Source organism: Cynoglossus semilaevis, chromosome 1, assembly GCF_000523025.1.
Source record: "Cynoglossus semilaevis isolate Cse_v1.0 chromosome 1, Cse_v1.0, whole genome shotgun sequence".
Taxonomy (NCBI): Eukaryota; Metazoa; Chordata; class Actinopteri; order Pleuronectiformes; family Cynoglossidae; genus Cynoglossus; species Cynoglossus semilaevis.
In genome coordinates, this window is record NC_024307.1 from 8,547,805 (window position 1) to 8,567,992 (window position 20,188).

A 20,188-nucleotide genomic window follows, 5' to 3' on the forward strand; every position below is an offset into this window, starting at 1 on the left:
CATTCTTGAGTGTCCTGTGTACTTGGGTTACAATGTTTATTGCCGTGCAGTGAATGGCGGACCATACAGTGCAGTCACTTCATGGTAATCTGCTGCTCCGCATGTGATTTATGTCGCAACTCCCTTCACTTTGGCTAAAATATGAGGTAAATCTGCCCGGGTCTATTTCCACACAGACTTAAAGTTCTCAGTATCTGAGCTGAGGGTCCGGCTGAAACATAATACAGCCTCATATATCGAAAGATTTACAGTTTGTGAGCCTGTTGCCAGTTTCTGCAAACCATTTCCATGTCTTAACATGTGAGATGATGCTAAAATGAGCAAAGTCAGCTGCAACGTAACTCTTTTTTTTCTGGCCGCCTGTCAGTTTGGTCTCATTCCTCAAAAATCGCGCTCTTCCTTTCCTCCCCTTCTTCAAGATAAGAAGAGTTGGAGCGATGCAGAGGAACTCACAGCTGTTTGGAGAGTGTTGTTTTACCACAAGTGTTTGGTGCCTCCAAGGCCATTTTATACCTTGTTGTTGCTCCACATTTTCAACACAATGCAAATGTATCCGCGGGGTGTCGGATTCTTTGTTGACCTCCTTGATGTGGTCTCTGTCTCTCAAGGCCTGATGCTTAGCAGATACTTGAGAGTGGAGTATCTCGTCATGAATGTAAACAGCCAATGCTTGAGTACTGTGGAGGAATGTATGTCTGGGGGAGGAGGCGGGCGGGGGTCACAAATACAATTAGAGGCCGTAGCTTCAGCTACTTACACTACTGTATGCAACGACCCTGACTTCATGGAAAAGCACGAACTGAAGTCTACAGGTGTGGTCCACTGAGGTTTGACAAAATGATGACACATCAGAACTGTACTTTTGACCATCCACAGGCTGGTAGTTGTAGTACCTAACTAGTTACAGTAGGAGGCGCTATGCAAAGGAAGCACAAGAAGAAATCAGAAGACATCCATACTTCACTCAAAAAAACAACAATTTTATGCCTAACAGAACTCTTCAACCTTGACCATGATCTGGATGACAGAGAATCTTCATAGACATATTAAAAATTAAAATATTGTGGTACAGCAGCAGAGGTTAAAAGATAAGTATATTATTTTACCAAATGACGAGTACGATACAAACAAGGACGTTTTGTAAATGTCTCGCATATATTCATCGTTGGGGAGGAGCTAAGTGTATGTTAATAATCTATTCTTTACGAAGAGAATTGAGTGATATCGCTCGTAGAGACAGAACTCTGACGTCGAGGACGCCCTGTAATTGTAACGACAGTAAAGTCTGTTCTATACAATTTGATTCTAATCTAATCTTAACTTTTTTACCTTTGCCTTCATCATGAAGACATTTCACATGGGGATCCCTTCAGGATAAATATCATGGTTGTCTCTCTTCAGGTTGTTTTTTATGTGACTCACATCAAATATGTCTATATTTCAACGAGTCATATTTAACCAGTGTGTACTCTACAGGTGAGAGGTGTTGAAGTTTGGTTTCCTAAAGTGAAGAATCTCCTGTTCCTGTTCCCGTCTCTCTCTCTCTCTCTCTCTCTCTCTCTCTCTCTCTCTCTCTCCTCACCCACTTCACAGACTCCTCCACAGAGCAACAGCAAAAATCCATCGTAGCCTGAAGGAGATGACATCACCCCTGGAGAAACTCTGCCTCACAGGGTACAGTGTGTTCTACAGTAATCATATTGCCATGTCATCCCCGCTCATGTGCAGCGGCCGTCTGAATCCTTTAATTATATACGGGGAGCAGCGAGGCCTTGTTTATTGTAAGAGTCCAACGCAGCCACGTTTGTATTGTACACTGTGTGTTGTGTTAATAAACTTGTGTGGAGGCCGAGCCCTCTGGGCGCTCACAGCCACTGAAATGAGAGTGTGTTTAGTCTGGAGACTGTGTAGGACTAATGCTGATGGATTGTATGGCTGCAGGTCAGGTCTTGCTCTTTCCCGCACCCTTGGATACAACAGCAGCAGCAGCAGCAGCAGCGAGGGGGAAGTTTCACTGGAACAATCGCGGGATCCTAATGCGTGATCATCTAACGCCGAGTTATTATTACTGTGTTAATATGAGATAGATGAAGACCTAACTGTGTTACCATTGGAAATCAAAACAAGTTGTTCACAGACTGAGTGTGTTGCTAGTTAATCATTAGCATTTTTGCGGCTGGAGTCAAATACCTCATTAGACTCAGGCTGAATTGATCTGTTGATCAGGTTTAACCTACCGGCGGTGGATTTCTAAGAAGTCTGGGACTTTTTCCCAGTGAGGCCATTCTGTTCCGCTTCCTTGCCGACCGGCCCAGACCTGCCCCCCCCCCTCCCCCCGCTCCTTCCCCTTCTCCAGATAAGATAGTGTTGACTACAAGCCAGTCTGTGGAGAGACTTGTGAGGGGCCTCCACTGTGCTTAGTCACCCTCAGATGCATCCTGTGCTCTGAAGTTTTACTGGTTTATGATCTTTGCACCACCAGTCGAACGGCGACAGTTCAAAGCAGCATGACAAATTGAGAATCCATGGCCTGTGGACAAATCTCCGGCAGCATTGTGTTAGGTCTTTAAGGCTTTATAATTAGTAGGCAGAATGGCCCAGCATTAAAGGCAGTGACTGTACAGTTTAGTTTTCTCTTGATGGTTACCCAGCATTTATTTTATTGATTACTGTGAACTATATACAATGTCCTAATTTCCAGAAAGTAATACCTTTCTAAACCGCAATAAAACAGTTGTCTGTAATTTGGTAATGGCCGTGAACTTTTATCTCCAGCAGAGGGGAAAAAGAAATACTTTCTCTGTAGAGTTAACATAAACTAGTTTATACCTGCAGCCAGGACTGAAACTCTACAACTTACATTTTAGGCAATTTCTAGACACAAATTCTGTCTGTTGGGTGTCTGTTTACTACCATAGTTACTAATGATTAGTTACTAGTTATTAATTACCATGCAAAAGGTTAGCTTTGCTCAACAGCCAGTGGTCACTGTTCAATTCTCTTCTTCATGAAGCACAATATTTATATATTTTTTTTAAAGGAGACAGATCTGGACCGCAGGCAGGCCAGGAAACCAGCAAAGATTTGTGTCTAACTTAGAATAACTTTATCACAGAGATCTTTAAAGCATGTCTGCACAAAACTAAGGCTTTTAGTTTTGAAATTGAAAAATGTATTTGTTTTTTAATTTTTGTAAATATACATACAGATATGTATGTATATATATATATGTTAAAACATGACTATGTAACAAATACTTTGACCATTGTCTTATTCTCTACTGTGTGATGCACCAGATTAAAAAAATATATATAAAGAGATAGATCTGATAATACTAAAAGAAAGTATATTTAATTGTGTAATTGACAAATGTTTGTATTTAGTATTGTTTTGGTTTTTCTTTGTAAAATATTTGTTTTTTTCTTACAGCTATAGCACCGATACATTGTAAAAAATTGTTCCAGTACAGTTACACAAAAAACCACATAAACAAAAATTTGCCTATTTGTGAAATTATCCGGAGAACCGAGTCTGTCGTATGAATATATTAGTTTACTGCAAACTTTATTTTATCGTTCATCACCAGTTCAATAAAGGCTCAAAGAAACGACCAAACTACTTCACCCTCTCCTCACACAGACCAGTCTTTCATTCTCCAAGTATATTTTAAAATCTCTTAAAAGCCTCCACACCACGGCAAACTCATCATCAGCGTACCTTCTAATTGTTTATTTCTCCTTCGAAAATGTACGACACAGACTCAGCCACCGGCGTCCTCGACACAAGTGCAACGTTAGGGAAAAATCAGTGGCATCAATCAGGCTTTAACCTTGAAAACAAAAACAGGATGAAACAGAGCAGCGGAGAGACAAACACCTGAAGTAAATCTGAGCATTCGCTCTTGTTTGAACAGTGAGCAGATAAGATAGCTCAAAGTTATCAGCCCGAGATGAATTCCCAGAGGAGCTCCTAGCAGGGCTTTCATCAATGCAGTGGGAGGGAGAAAATCAATCCTTCAAAAACCACATATTGTGACAAATAACCACCCAAAACTGAGGTGAGCTGCGTCGTACTCTCCACACCTTTTCACAGATAAGTCCAGCAATTTAAAGGGGCGAGACATGCAAGAAATTCTCTCTCTCTCTCTCTCTCTCTCCGTGCATGACGATAGAAGCAAACACTGCATGTCCTTGTCAATATAATGATAATCATATGGGCCGGAATGAAAACACGACTTTACTTTAGTTGTTGAGCCAACTCTTGTGACGCTGAAATCAGATACAACGTCCTTTTGCCTTTAATCCCCACTCCACTCCAATCCACACTCCACATTGGCATAATAATAAGAACCAGTGTTAGGGAGCGCATTGTCTTGTATGTAGATTTTAAACTGCTTTAAACATCTGAAGTCTAAATCGAAGGTCATTTCAATACCAGCCGTGATGTTCCGGCTAAGTTTGTCTCAAACATATTTATGTTCTGAGTGTGGGTTTTTCAGAGACCAAATGGTGGCGTGAAGAAATGTAGAGCACTTCAAAAGAATCCCTGGACTTTATATATATATATATATATATGCATTACATATGCACATATAGACTGGTGTTTTTCCGCAGTATTCCATCCATATCACAGACTCAGTGTGTCCTCTGTACACACCGACTGGCTGCCCTTTCCTTCATGTCTCTTAAGAATTTCTGAGACAGGCTTCAAAAAAGATTTTCATAAACGTCCTCTTTTGCAAATCCTGCACATCCGCCCGTGTGCTCCGGGAGCCATCTCTATCTTAACAGTAAAGGTTATTGGAGGAGACTTAGGGATATGGAAGGGCTAAGCTGTGTGCAAGGTGGAGTGTTTAGCAACTATCTGGAAATCAATAGTAGAAGAGTTGGTAATGAGTGTGTCAAAGCACAGTCACTCGCTAACTAAGCTTTGGCAGAAGTCTTCTTCTCCTGTGACTTTGGGTTAAGAACGGGCTTTCAGGAGATTAGGGAGAAGGTACTTTGTGTATGCAATACCAGGAGGAAAAAAAATCATTAATGTATACTAAATATAAATATTCTTAAGCTGTGTTCTTATCGGAAAGGACCTATTCATGTATGTTTTAATGCAAAAGTCTGTTTGGCTTTACTCTTTAACCTTCGGCGATGAAAAGTATTAGCTCTGCAGCACGGGAATAGGTAAGGATTTGTAAAGAAGTGATTAAAATGAGAACATTTTAATGCTCCGGTGGCACACAGGCTGCTGTGTTGGCAAAAAAAGTTACTATATATGTCGATGATTCCACTCATTTTGGTGTTAGTGTTAGTAGTTTTTTATATATATATTTACCACTGACTCACTAGAAAACCATTATCTACATACATTTTTCCGAGTTATATTTTATGATTTGATGTTTCGGGGTAAATTGCGATCCCATTTAAAGAAAAATGGATGATCAAGTGCTGCAGAACTGACCAATCACAGCCTGATGACTCACACCACACTGCCTGTCAATGACACCCGGTGTGCACCCATATGTGCCATCCATCATCATGATTTATCATCTACTTTCCTAAGCTGTGACCTGTCTCCGGTATGGGCTCATTTTGGTGCATGTGCAGGTGATGTTCACTGTCGCAGAAAAAATCAGAAAAGTGATGTCATGTTCAATTTGAAGGGACCTAAAGTTAGCGGATAAAGAGGTAGATACCATTCTGGTGTTTTTATTCCAACATATAATCTTCTAATGGCTCTGTCCGTGTCCATTATATATATATATATATATATATATATTTATACGTGGCTAACAGTAAAATAGTTCTGATATGTTTGTAAACCAAGAACATAGGTGGATTATTAAAACATTTCCATTCATGCTGACTTGCTTTTCTGCCAGTTTCTTTTTGATTCAATTACATGTGTTTTACATTTAAATCACATATATTTCTCTACTTGAGTGATTTAAAGCCAGATATTACATATTTAGCAACAGGTGGCTCCAGGGATTGCTGCAGTAATTTATAAAATCAGACTTTATAAAAAAAATGCAGAGCTGCAAGGCAGAAGGAGTGTAAGCCTGGTGTGACCTAAAACACAATAGAAGTAGCAGTAGTAGTACCAGTATTTGTTTGTGTTTTAAATGTATTTCAGACGAGGAGCAGTAGCCATGAATGTGTTGAAATGGGAGGGGCAGGTGGAGGGTGGAGGGTGGGGGGAGGTGGCAACAGTCCTGTCTACGAAATGGGCTTGTTTCAGAACACATTTAAAAACCATTCCATTAATGCGCATGTGTCAAACTCAAGGCCCAGGGGGCCAAATGCAGCCCACCAAGTCATTTTGTATGGTCCACGGGAGCTTAAAAAAATTTGATAAAGAGTTTCTTAACCTGGTAAATTAAAGGGTTTTTTTTATTACACAGCAACGAAGAATATTTGTAACTTGAATAAATAATTATCAATTGTAGAAAAATGTATTAATAGATTATGGAGTAGTTCCATCTATACAGTCTTCCATTTATAATCGGCCCTTCAAGGGGAACTGTATTGCTGATGTGGCCACCTGGTAGTGTGAAAGCAAAATAATTATTTAATAGTAGATTAACATGCTCACAGATAGCTAGCTTGATGCTAACATATATATCATATATCTGTGTCTTTTTGCTTTCCCTTAATGTTTCAGCCGCTATTAACGTGTCAGCAGAAGAACTTCTGACTTTTAAGGTGAAACCTTCAAGCCCACCGAGATAATGAGCCACAACGCAAAGTTTTGAAATACCGGCGTGAGAAGGAATTTAGTCAGGTGAGTGGGATTAGCTCTTCTCTTATTTCCAACATTTCCTCTTTGATACGCGGCCACACTAATCTCATTACAAGTGTCTGTCAGGCGCAGATGACGATTCATTCTAACAAGGTAGAGTTTCTCTGCTGTCTTCACATTCAGAGCTGTCTCCACAAATGAAAACACATGAGCTCCCTCCGCTACAGGCATGGGCTAACGAGAGAAGAGAGCCGGGCTCTTGATCATCCCCGGCTAACAGAAACGGTGGCTTTAATGTGCGTCGCTACTTTTTCCCCCAGATATGTGTTTACTTTGACCACGGCCGTGTTAAGTAGCTTTAATGACCTGAGAGGTCTCACAGTGGGGGGGGGGGGGGGTCTGAGTTTCTCTGCTGCAAAGAACTAATACAAAATCTGCATCAAATGAATAGTCAGGCTTCACCCTTACGCCCTTACGTGGTTGGCTGTGTGACTCTTTACAGTACATCAGAGCTGAGAGCTGTGGTTTTCAACCTTTAAGGAGTTCAATGAGTTTCTCTTATTTGGGATTTTAATTTCAGCTAGTTTTCAGAGACTGTTGATTTTTTGGCTAAGTGTTGCTGTTGCTTACAAATGATAAAGTACATGCCGAGTATTCCTCCCTGAAACTCAGTTGTTTTACTGTAAATACAACAAATAAAGTATTCAAATTTCAAATGATAGGAGTTTTTAAAAAGTGAAACGTGACATGGAGTCTGTGTGGTCAAATGACGTATCTAGGAGCCTCTACAATATACAATTCATCATTTTAGAAAAAGACGAAATACAGCAGATCCTCGGTTCACAATGACCTCGACTTTTGGAGTTTAGTCGCTACTTTGCTATGCACCAAAAAAGTTGTTTGTGCGACCGCAGTTGTGCCTCCTTATGGTTTGTGTATTATGATTATAATTTAAATAACCAATATTATTCTGCATTTTAATGTTTTCTTTTAATATTATAATACTCATGCATCAAACTCAATCTGTTTTTTTTTTTAGTATTTGCAACAAACACTGGGAAAAAAGCAAACAGATGAGTGCCGGTCTCTGTTGTGTTTCCATTTATTATTTACTCATATATTCAAAATATAAATATGAAAGGAGTTGAATGCAGTGTGTAATTACAGTGTTGTTGCAGTAATGTTGAAGGACAGAAGCAGCGTTCGTGACGTTTTAAATATTTGTTCAGTCGATAATGTCTTTATTCCTTCGTTATTGCAGTTCTTTGCACATAGAACATCTCTGGTTTTTAACTGTGCTGTCCTTGAATTAGAATTTTTTTTTCAAGGTGTTTAAATACATAGAACACTTTTATACTCAATAAACGATGATTTTAATGCAACATACGGCAGTTGTTTGTTTCTGATCTGGCGACGTGACAAAGAGTCTCCGATTTACCTCAGATGGAAGCCGTGACAACTGTAGTGTTTTTTTTAATTGGGGAGAAACATCACAAGTGTTCAGTTGTACCATCTGTATCTGTGTTATGTTTAGGCGCTTCCTTCACTTTTCCTTCAACAGGAAGTAGGACACGTCCTCGGGCATCATCTTACAAGTACATTCATAGAACAGGCAGATTGCATACAATTTTGCCATTGGCTTTCTGTCGGCAGCGTACTGCGCGCTCCATCCCATCTCTGAGACGTCTGGTGACATACAGTATATGATTCGCTGCGTCTCACTATCAAAGGTGTATATAATTGGCTTCAAACCAAGCGTCTCCATATATCTCAACCCCTGTGATCTCTATCTGTCAATCACTGGGGTAATCTGACCACTGCGGATAAATACTGTGAAAGGTCTTAAAGCACTAGGATGACCAGTGCTTTAATCATGGCTAATCCCTGGTAGCTAGACATGTCTTGGGGGGACACAGGATGGACACATCACCCCAATTAGCAGTAGCTGCAGCTTTAAAACCCTGTCATTAGGAGCCCATAACCTTCCTGTCACTCACTGTAGCTGCAGCAGCAGCAGCCTCCACTTAGTGCACTATTACAATTTGTCACATTTATGCACCACAGCGACATGGTGGCACACACACATATACACGCACACACACACGCATGCTGGCACCCAGACGACCGAAACTCTTGGTGATTTCTCATTTTTGATGCCAATGTTGATACAGGAAGTCGATACATATATGCAATTTTCAACCAGGCAAATTGGGCGGCGGGCAGGTGTGGAGTATTAATGGGCTGCGTTGCGAACGGCGGCATTAATATGAATACACATATGAGTGTTGTCCAAACTGCGGTTTGTGGGTTTAACGATATTCAGCTGCGCGTGCTGCGAGTCGACGTGTACGATGGAATGATACCCCCGGAAGGAAACATGCATTTGGGAAAGCTCTCTTTTGGTTAATGAATAATAGAGGCACATGCATTTTGAATGTCCATGTAACTATCACCTCGGTATGCAGATAGGGTCCCTGGTGTTTTAGTGGGAGATAGTCTTTGCAGGTTTTCACTGGTAGACAGTGCTGCAATAACTGTTATCGCGGTGAAAGCGCCACCATTAAGCCGGCAACAATAAGACCAGGGTCAAGGATGAAGTTGAATGACAGCTGGGGATGAATATAATTTCTGTGGAGGCGATAAGGAGGGCTCTCGTACTCACACGAAAAAAAAAACGCAGAACAGTGTTTTTCCTGCTCCTACATATTTTCCATTCTTCGCCCCATTCTGAAGTGAGGAGGTCAGATACAAAGGGGGGGACAACGATCAAGCCAATGAGATTGATGGCGGAGCCAAAAGAATCTCCGCTCAATCAAAGCCATTCACCGTTAATGAAAATAAAAGCGGGAGCGCACTGTAAATCACGGTATGGTCTAATGTATTAGCGGTAATGAATTCACGCTGCCACATTTAACCTTAGTTTTGCAAGTCATTATATTTGAGATTAACAAGGGAGGGATCCGCGGTCGACTGTCTGCTGGGAATTACAGCCGAGGCCTCGTTGTCAATCAAGGATTGTGTTTCCGTGTCTTTCATTAGGGTCGGAGGAATTAAATAAGGCTTTCTTTTAATGGCGGGTCGGCTCCTCCATTTAATGCTCGTCTTGCTCTCCCAAGATGTTTAACTCTTCATTACCCAAATTAAAGGCATCCATCTCTGTTGGCTCCTGCCACATTGCCATGACCTCTACCTGTCAAAACTTTCATGTAAGCTCCTGAGTGATGGATGATACCCCCCCCAAAACCCCATTGTCAGAATTATCCAACGGGTGTCCGGCCCTCTCTGATCCATTCAATCCATCTCCCCGGGCTACGTGCCACCAGCCACGGTCCAACAATGAAGCCCGGTCCCTAATTTACTTTTGCAGAAATTAGAAACTACCTTTTAATTATATGCCTGAGAGTCTTCCAACGGTTCACATGGATCAGACCCCGAGCTTTTAACTTGACTTTGTGGGGGCCGATCATTTATATTCCTCATACGTGTTATTTCAAGGGGTCATTAACGTTGACTGGACCGGGGGGGGGGGGGGTTTTAAAAAAAAGAAACTGTCAGTAGATGTGGAAGCAGCGGAGTTGAGTGTTAAAATCAATGTCCATGTTTGAAGGTCACAGCTGTGAGCAAAGGAACTCATGAGACGGGGGAAAAAGTAATAGACCTTTTTAAAGTACATCCAAGTATCCAGTGTCTAAAGTGGAGGGTTCCCACTTTGGGAACCATGCCCCCTTTGGGAGGCGAATTGCCATTGCAAAGAGGACGCGGATGGAATGAATGAATAAAATGTAACGCGGCATATTGTCCAATGCTGTAAATGTTTAACAAGAGACTAGAAAAAATGGATGAAGGTGGGCGTTATTTTTAATTCTCGCTCTTGTTTTTGCTGTCACCTGTTCGATCTGCGAAGTGTGACCTCCCAACCCTCCACAAACACAAAATCTCAGACCTGTTCGATCTGTTTGGAGCAGCAGTAGCAGCCCTGCGAAGTGTGACCCCCCAACCCTCCACAAACACAAAATCTCACTCCTGACCAACTGACGAAAGTTGACAATGCTAGCAATAAAATGGGCAAGTTTAAAAAATTAAAATAGGTGAAATAAACAAGTCTAAAAAACAAATTGTTAGGGTCTTTTATTTTGGGTCAGGGATGCGAAAATTTTCTGATGAACTGGGGGGGGGGGGGGGGGGGGGGGAGAAAAGTTGGGGAACCCCTCGCTGTCTATTGACTTGGGTCGCAAAGATTTGTGACTTTTAAAATATGGGTCCCCAGAAAAAACGTTTGGGAAACACTGGGCTAAAGCAACAGTGACTTTATTGCTTTTATCCAAAGCAACAGTGACTTTATTGCTTTTATTTGTTTTTCTTTTAAAGACAGAGGCAGCTCTGATCAATAGATGATCCGACTGTGGATGTTTCAGGTTCAGCTCTGGAATTGCATCATGCAAAAACGTTTTTCACAGAATCCTTGTTGACAAAGAAAAACAGCGTTCACTGAACTTCTCATTTTTACTTCCTATTTGCATCACCTTTAGACACATGTAAATATTCAACCGCGCCACACGTCATACATAATACATGATATAAGTGGTTCCATTCTTGTCTGACCTCTCGTCCTCCTGCCTCTCTCCCAGAAAGATGTAGATAACATGCCAGACACACCTCACTTCCTGAACGGAGAGTTATGGCTTCCTGGGAGAGGCAGCGCCGTCCCCCCAGAGCCCTGAGGAGTTCGACAGCTACCTATGGAGAGGGCACAACTCTGACTCGCGGACCTGCTCCGGGGCTCCTCTCCTCACTTTGAGATTCGCCGTGTACCTGTCAAAGGGTCAGAAGGCCACGCCGGCTGCAGACAACAGGGCTGCGTTGGTGTGTCTGGATGTTTGTGTTTCCCCTGCGCTTGTTTGTGTGTGTGTGTGTGTGACCCTCATGTGACATATGCCAGGCTGCTTGCGGGGTGGGCAGGTGCGACGGCGTGCATGTGTTTGCCCCGCGTGTGTGAGAGGTGGGCGGGTGTAACTGAGCACTATATGAGGAACCGATCTTGTCAAAATGTGCCGACATGCCTGTGAATGTATTTGCATAGCACACTGGCATATGTGCGAGCGCACGTGTCTGTACCTGCACTCACACTATATCGAACTGTACCAGCAGTCAAATGAGAACCTGTTACCAGTCTCCATTAATACCAGGAACCCAAAACTGCTGTCACCGAACTGGAGCATAACAGATGGGGGGGCTGGGGGGGATTGAGGGGGCTGCCGAGCAAACGATGAGCTAATCGTAGCGAGGGAGGTGACCGAAGTTGGTTGCAGCTTATTTAGGATTATGACTCCATCACTGGGGCTTATGGCAGCCAGGTAATTATTTAATCAAATAGTGGACGTGTCAATACAAGTCGACAAGAGAGTAATTGTAAGTCCGGGACGGCTGCTGCTCATTGTTTTTTTTGCCATGGTGACGGCGGCAGGAGGGAGAGTTGATGGGATCACAGGGAGACTGAGTGACAGCTCTGGGGGAGGGCAATAATCAGCAAGGTATAGTTAACACTAACCCCCTCCTTAGTGCACAGATTAGGATCAATACTGTCGTCCTTGATTAAAATGTTTAATTAACACGAAGCATAGGAGTGAAAACATCCTCCTCTGGATCAGTGGGCGTCTGAACGTCGCTGTGGAACTGTTGAACCGTTCCTCCGCGCCCACTGCAGCGCTCACTTGTTGCTCGGCCGAGTGATGCCGCGAACGCACTCTCGAAACGGAGGAAAGTGTATGTTAAGTGCTGCGTGACAGCCACTGAGGAGGAAACGTGTCAGCGGCGGCAGAGAGAAGACGGATGCGTCACTGTATGTTTGGTAACTGCCATTATTTATACCGACTGTGGGAGGATGAAAGGCCCCGGAGAGTTCGCTCCGAGTTTTCTGTCAGCGCCTCTGAGCTAATAACTGTGATTTCTATATATACCAGGGCTTTTAAGTCACAGGGAGTGACCTGATAATCTCCACCTTCACGTCCCACAGATTACAAGTATGATGTGTTAAACAGTCAGACTCTGAGCTAGTTCTCAACGCCAGGCTCAAATCCCAAGGCCATGACTGAAACCTGTTGGACTTTCTCGTGGTTTGACTTTATCTGAGGAGAAACCCGAGGTTTAGTCGGTTTGAGACAATTAAACAATAACAAGGCAGTTGTTTAATCACGCTTGGTTCTTATTTCTACTTTTTGTTTTTCCCACAGAGGAATGAGCTCTGATCTGGGAAACTTCAAGCTCGCTGCTTCCAGGGATTCCCCTCCATGTGTTTTGCCCAGTCCCAGTGTTTTATTTGGCGGACGGGGGAGCAGGATGTGAGATTTAGACCGGCAGAGAAAAACGGGGGCATGTTGAGACACAAAGATGGACCCGGTGGTTAACTCCCCGATCGTGTCACGAGGAAAGAGAGATAAATGGTGAAAGGAAAACAAGCAAGGGGAAGCCGACTATTTTTCTAAAAGCTGCGCGGAAGTTTCTAATTATAACCACTTGGAGACCTGTAACCTCCACTGAGACAGACGGCCACACGGTGACACACATTCTCCAGCACGTGCACATACACACCATGGTGGAGGGCTAACCTTTGCTGGGCCGGCAAGTCGCCTCGGAGCAAGAACCAAATTAGACAGTGAGAGGAAAATAAGGTTCTCCCTCTCTGCTGCTGTTAAAGGCCGGCCGTCTCTCATTCAAACTGAGGCTGAGACGGAGGCAGTTTGAAGAGGGGAGGATATGAGGAAAGGAGAGGAGATGAAAGGAAAGGAGAGGAGGAGTAGAGTAGAAGTCAGAGGAGGAGAAAATGGGAGAGAAAAGAGAGAAGGAAGGAGAGGAGAGGAAGAAGAACAAGGAGAAGAAGAAGGATGTTCGGCGTAACTGAGAATCTTCATAGACGCGACGTTGGGTGTGTTTTTGGAGGTTGACTGAGGGCAGGACTGTTACTCCTGGTTCTAAGGGGGCTAACCCCCCACTCCCCCCCCCCTCAACCCCCCAGGTGAGCAGATGGTGGGGTGGGCAGTGAGAGGCGAGGGTCCCCCATCACTAATTCTCAGCTGCACTTGTACGATATGTGCTCTGTATGAAACGTGTTGGCAGAGATCCACGTCCTTCAACTCCCTGTGTACCCCAGGCAGCTCCACCCAGGCCAGCTGTGTGTGTGTGTGTGTGTGTGTGTGTGTGAGCTCACTGGGCTCCGACAGCGGGGGATCAAAACAACACGCCAACCAGCCGTGACAGCGACCACCATCAAAACACGACAACAGCCTCCGCCAGGCTCCCACAGCTACGGTACAAGGCCTGAGGTGTGTTATGAGCCACGCCGGGCAATCAGACTGTGTGTGTCTGTGTGTGTCTGTCTGTGTGTGTGTGTTTGTTTGCGTCTCCATCAAACACAACGATGGCTAATGCATGAGTCAGTCGCCGCGTCACACCGTGATGCCGCCGAACACAATTAGCTCTTTGAGCTGCAGAGCGAACCAAACGTGAACCAACATGAACCTGAGGCCTTTGTGTTCAGATCAAGGGGAAGCTCAAAGCGGCGGCAAACTCGCTTTCCTTTTTGGGTCTTAATGCTGAGTAAGCGGGACACAGACAGAAAAAGATGGAAAGAAGAAAAAAAAAAAACCTTCTCAGTGCTGTGCGTGGAGGCTAATATTGATGGGAAGCTTCCAGTCGACCTGGACCAAAGACCGGAAACACGCGTCTTCCTGTTTGAGATAGACAGAAGAGGAGAATTATTTGATGGCTGGGCTTATTTTAACTGCTGCACAGGTGGTCTCAATGACCGAGCGCAGACCTGGAGCCATAAATAGTCTATTGGAGTATTAAAATAAAACAGAATAGAAGGATGAAAGAACAATGAAGGGAAACTGCAAAGTTCTGACAGATGAAGAATCACTCCGTGTGTAAATGTGGAAACAATTGTTAAAAAAAAAGGTTTTATTTTTTTAATGTGACGAGGACGACAGAATCAGAACAGACGACTGACAGCCGTGACGAACGCTGACGTTAAGGTTTTATTTATTTTGTGTGGGTTTGACCATGCTAATGTTTGAGATGTGGTCATTTTTTACAATAAATTACAAAAAAAAAGTATTGAAATGTACTGAATTGTAACACCAATATTTGGGTACGAACTAAACCGTGTGTGTTATGTGTATCAGTACACAATACACAAAAATGCAGATTTCACTGTCTGTTAAAACCTACAGTACATCTTGCATTTAAGTTTTTTTGGACTATTATTATTTTATCTGGACAATATTTCACTTTCACTTCAAAACTATTTTTAGGTCACGTCGTCTGGGTCAAACCCAAGCACTGCCTTATGGGGTTTTCATTATCGAGGGGAAAACCGATAACGATTCTTTCCGATATTACATATTATGCTAATATCGGGCAATAATATCAGTTGGCCGATACTACTTACTTAAAATTATTTAAAAAGATGAGTACTGCTAACATAGTTTACAAAGATCAGTCGAGTCGTGCATATCGAGCCATCAAAGACCAAGAGCATGTTTTTCAATCTTAGGGTCGTGACCCCAGGTGGGCTCGCCCGAAATTCAAATGGGGTCATTACACATTACACAGAATCTTAAACACCTGGGTTCTTTCAATAGTCAGTATTAAATAATCAATTGTTTGAGAGAACTGTTTTATCAGTATTACTTTTTTTAAGCCACTCAGTTACAGGATGTTCTGTTGGCCTGATTTCAGCTGTATGTTTTGCTCCATTAAAGTCAATGCTCTTCAACTGCCTCCAGTGGCTTCACTTACCATGAAGAAGGAAATACCCTCCTCCCCCAGAGTACTTACACTCCTGACCACACCTGGCTGTGTTCACCTCATTACAATATCACTGAGAAGTTGTTGAAAGTGTCACACAAATACTTAGAAGGTCATTTAATGTAATTGTTTAACTACGATCTTCCTCTTCTTTATGACACCTGATGGTCCAGTCCTGTATTTCAGGCTGCAGTGTTTCAGCAGCCCATAGTCTTAGGCCACATTTTGGGCCACATTTTCTGCCTCCTACTTTACGTGGTAGTGTAAATAGACTCATAAGTTGGTGCTTTAATAGTGGAGACCACATGATATTTTCTATTTGATCCTCACAATTTGGGGTGAAGCAGTGGTAGTACCCCTGACTACCACTAGAAGGTTGGGAGATTTTACCAACTGACTTCTAAATCCTGAGTTGAGCCAGGAAAGCCATGAGGTGCTAATTTATGGATTTTTATGGGCTAACGAAGTTCATACCGCTAGCGATCGATGACTTTTCTGGTAGGCTACTGTGTGTTATACTAATAGCGTACTTCTGTCTGTGAATGGCTGAGTGCGTATATGTGAGTGGGGCGCGCGAGAGAGAGCGGTAGCGAAAGTTGAGAGCAGTTGTCGTCCTGTCATGTGTCCAAGAGCAGTTGTCGTCCTGTCATGTTGAAGTGTGAGTTCATTATACAGGAGCTGCTGCGGACGAGCACGAAATGAAGGCAGTTAGCCCCGGAGCTAACGTTAGCTACGGCCCTGGAGTAGATCACTAAGTCTCTCCCCTACACAATCCAACTATGTAACCAGCCGTGTTACAGGAGCTGTTCAGAAAAAAGCATTGATTTAATTAAAAGTGGAAAAAAAATCTTTCTGTGTAAATATCCCATGTTACAACATGGACACCTGTGGCTTATAGAGAAGTGCGGCTTATATGTGTACAATATTTTTTTTCTTTTGAAATTTCACGGGTGCAGCCCATGTTCAGGTGCGCTCAATAGTCCAGAAATTACGGTAATATGACTTAAATGTCTGACAATTTTATCCATTTCCATCGTACTCCGGGTCAGGATCGTAAACCTTACCACTCGTTTATAAAGCTGGAGCAGCTTGACATGGACAGAGCTGAATCTGATTCTACTGCTCTAAGCCATCAGAATAAAGGACACACACACACACACACACACACACAGAGCAGATGGAGTCCTGAGTGACACATCCTGGCAGAGGGAAGTTACATCATGTAAATAATGCCACACTCTGCCAAATTCTAACAACATCAAATTTTAATTCAACCTTTGTGGAGACGACACAAACAAGCGCCGGGCTCGTCCTCCTGCTAACTTCTGCTCCACATCTGTACGCCTCAGCTGGCGCTGAAATTACATTTGTGGTGATTATGAATGTGATTATGACATTTTAACCTAATTTATGGCCAAATTCTGCTCTTTTGCTCCGCACAATCACCCGAGTATTTTGCAGACTCTCTCCACTTGACAGTGCGGCCCTGCTAACCATATGCTGTTGAAAACTGATTATTACGTTTGATTAATGTGTATCATACACAATTACTGAAATATAATTGAACACAGTGGTCGTCTTTTTGGCACCGCTGCCCGACAATGGACGTGTGCTGACATGACTCAGGGAGTTAAAAAGGCCAAGCAGCTGCAGAGGCAGACGTGCCGTCTGGCTGAGCCAGAAAGAAAGAAAGAAAAAGTGTTGTATGTAGAAAGAATATCTGACTGTATTATTTACCCAAACACCCCCAGATGTTGTGAACATGTGGATGTTTTATATGGCAGTTAACAGCAGGTCACGCTTGGACTTCCACTCCCTCAGAAACAATTAATAAACCATAAACAGTCTAATATCCTCTCCGCTGAGCCTTACGTTCACACCGCTTCCATGCCGAGAAGAAAGGCAGTGAAAACACACATTTGGTTGTGTGTGTGTGCGGGCAGGGGCCGTTCTTTTAACTTTTACAGCTCCTCTGCCACAGAGCTGGAGCTATATAAATAAGGTGGTTCATTTGACTGGAAACGTGGAGACGGCGCTGTGACAGTAAACTTATCCCGCTGCTGAACTTCCTGACCTTAGCTGTTGTTGTTTGCTGCCGTACAGACACCTAATCTGACATTTAAACGCCGTTCGCTTCACGCAGGGCTTGTCCTGACGTGATAAAGGCCAATGGAGTTTTCGACTGCTGCTTGTTTGGTCTGATTAGCGTGCAATAAAAGGTTCCACTGAGCACAGGAATCTGGTTTGTGTAACGTGTTTTACTGGGAACGCATAAAATGGATGATGAGATGTCATCTTTGATGACAGATGGGAAATTCATCACACCATGGAAATCGAAATGGAAAATATGTAAATTGAGACCCTCTGTTTACCCACTCTTTTGGTCATATTTTCGCTGTAATCAAGGCAGAGCACGCGGACATTTCCCAAAAACACACACACTAAGAATGGTACAAAAATGCATCCCTGTGTTTATGATGGTGTGTTTGTTTTTGAGGGTGTTTTCCCACTTTAAAAAAGAAAAGGAAATGCTAACTAGCCAAACCTGACACAAAAAGCGTTAGAGAGGCTTACTGAAAACGGACGTTTTCGCAGAACAACTTTTTAAGATTAGGGAATTTTAAATTTGTTGTATTTGCATCAAATGCTGACTCAGCTAACAGCTAACCCAGCTAACAGTTCACGCAGCTAACAGCTAACATAGTTAACAACTATCAGCTCATGATGCTGTGACTAATGACAACATACCTAATGCTAACAACGCTACGCTAATGAGTCACATGAGTCTCAACTCATGAACCAGAGCAATAAAACTGCATCCACAACGCCACCTAGGGGGGTAGTAGGCGATTACCTCAATTCCCCATCAGCAACAGACAACGTCTGTGTTGTTAGAATTTAAGAATTCATCTTGAGGAAACAACGCAGGAGCTTCGCAGCAAACACATTTACTTGTATCAATACGTTCTGGAGCGTACACAGCCATTGTGTAGCGCAGGGTTAAGTCATTACTCCCTCAGGACGCAGCATTCTGAGTTTCATCATCACACATGACTTATCCCTTACCCAGGATTCTCTAGCAGGGGTGAGGGGTCACCCAGCCATCAGAGGAAGCCATCACTGAGTAGCTGACCCTTCTTCTGGACCCCACCTTTCATCTGTCTCTCTGATTAGTTTGCCCATGTGAGAGATAGCAACTTAAAATGAAACGCCCCGTAGACACCCTCCCGGGACAATCTCTCGAGCAAGATGTATATACACGTTCTCTGTGGCCGGCCAGTGAGTGCACTTTCAATTACAGCAGAAGAGGTGGCCCTTTAGATGTTCACTACTCACGGCTCAGAGCTCTGCTAGCTCCGCTGCCTCCTCGAGAGTAAATCTTTCACTCGCCTTCGGAAACATATCAGGTGTCCTCTGGCTTGTCTCTCGCGTGTGATTGGTGTGTGTACCAACCCTGTAGCCGCATATGGGGCTCTCCTTGATGCGGTGGCATCCAATATCCATTCAATCTAGACATTATGTAATGGACGGCTAACAGAGGTTCAAACTGAAGCTCGCAGCTGCTGCGTCTTACTGTCAGAGTATGGTTGCCATCACACTGGCATGTATTCCATTAAATGCTGATTTTTGGCAACATATACGTCCACTCTATGCTTTTACAGGCTCTACTTCCAGTCACAAAAATTAAACACTGTTGCTTTGTATGCCATTTAAAAAACCCGGCATCTTTCTTGACCTTTAATTCAATTTTTTTTATCTACCCATTTAAGGACTGGTCTGTTGTAGTACAGCTGCCACTTTGAATGATTCTGCCTTGGGGGTCATTTTTGATAAAGGAAAAATAATTATTTTTTTCAAATAGCCTTAAGCCCAGGTAGCTAAAAAAAACCCTGCATTTTATTTTGTTTTTGTCATGTTCAGTGGCTAGCAGAATTTTAGATGTGTGTTTTAATTGTATTCTTTGGGTTTTTTGGGTTTGTACTGTACACAGATGTACTACAGTATACTCCTGCACCAGTCAATGTAAAGTGTACAATTCTAGATGCCACAAATATCCATTAACTCCAGCTCTAAAGATGGCCATGCTAGTGTTTTTCAACTTGTGGGTCGCAACCCCACGTGTGGTCACCTAGAATTCGGGGGTTACTTGAAATATCTAGTAGTTGATAAAAAATATTAGTAAAAATATTTTTTTTTGTAGTTTTTTTGTAATATTTTTGAAGATATATTTTAAAAGGCAATGTTTCAATCTTTGGGTTGCAACCCCACGTAAGGTCACCTGGAATTTAAACAGGGTCATCTGGTAATTGGTAAAAAAAAAAAAATTACTGATAAAAATGTTTTTCAACTAACACAGATCAAAGGTTTCTGGAGTCGCCAGGAATTCACGATGTCAAATCGAGGTCAGTTATGGTGACGTTATTTAGACAAACAGGATCTACAGTGTAGACGGGTCGTTGGTGCAACCATCGGAGGCAGATTTGACCAACATATTCAAGGAGAACTGTTGCTCATCAGAAAACTATCCACAATTCTGTCTGAGTCATGTACAGAACTGCTGGGATAATAAGCCACAGACCTGCCGGGTCACTGGACTTTGATTAGACCTGGAGGATTTCTGCTCAGCTGAGTTCTCACACATACCTCC

General features: G+C 43.0%; 1 protein-coding gene across 18 annotated transcripts in view; it reads right to left on the reverse strand.

Moving 5' to 3' along the window:
• sox11a (SRY-box transcription factor 11a) overlaps nucleotides 1-20,188 on the reverse strand; it is a 436,554-nt gene that overhangs the window by 181,633 nt on the left and 234,733 nt on the right. The window lies entirely within an intron of this gene.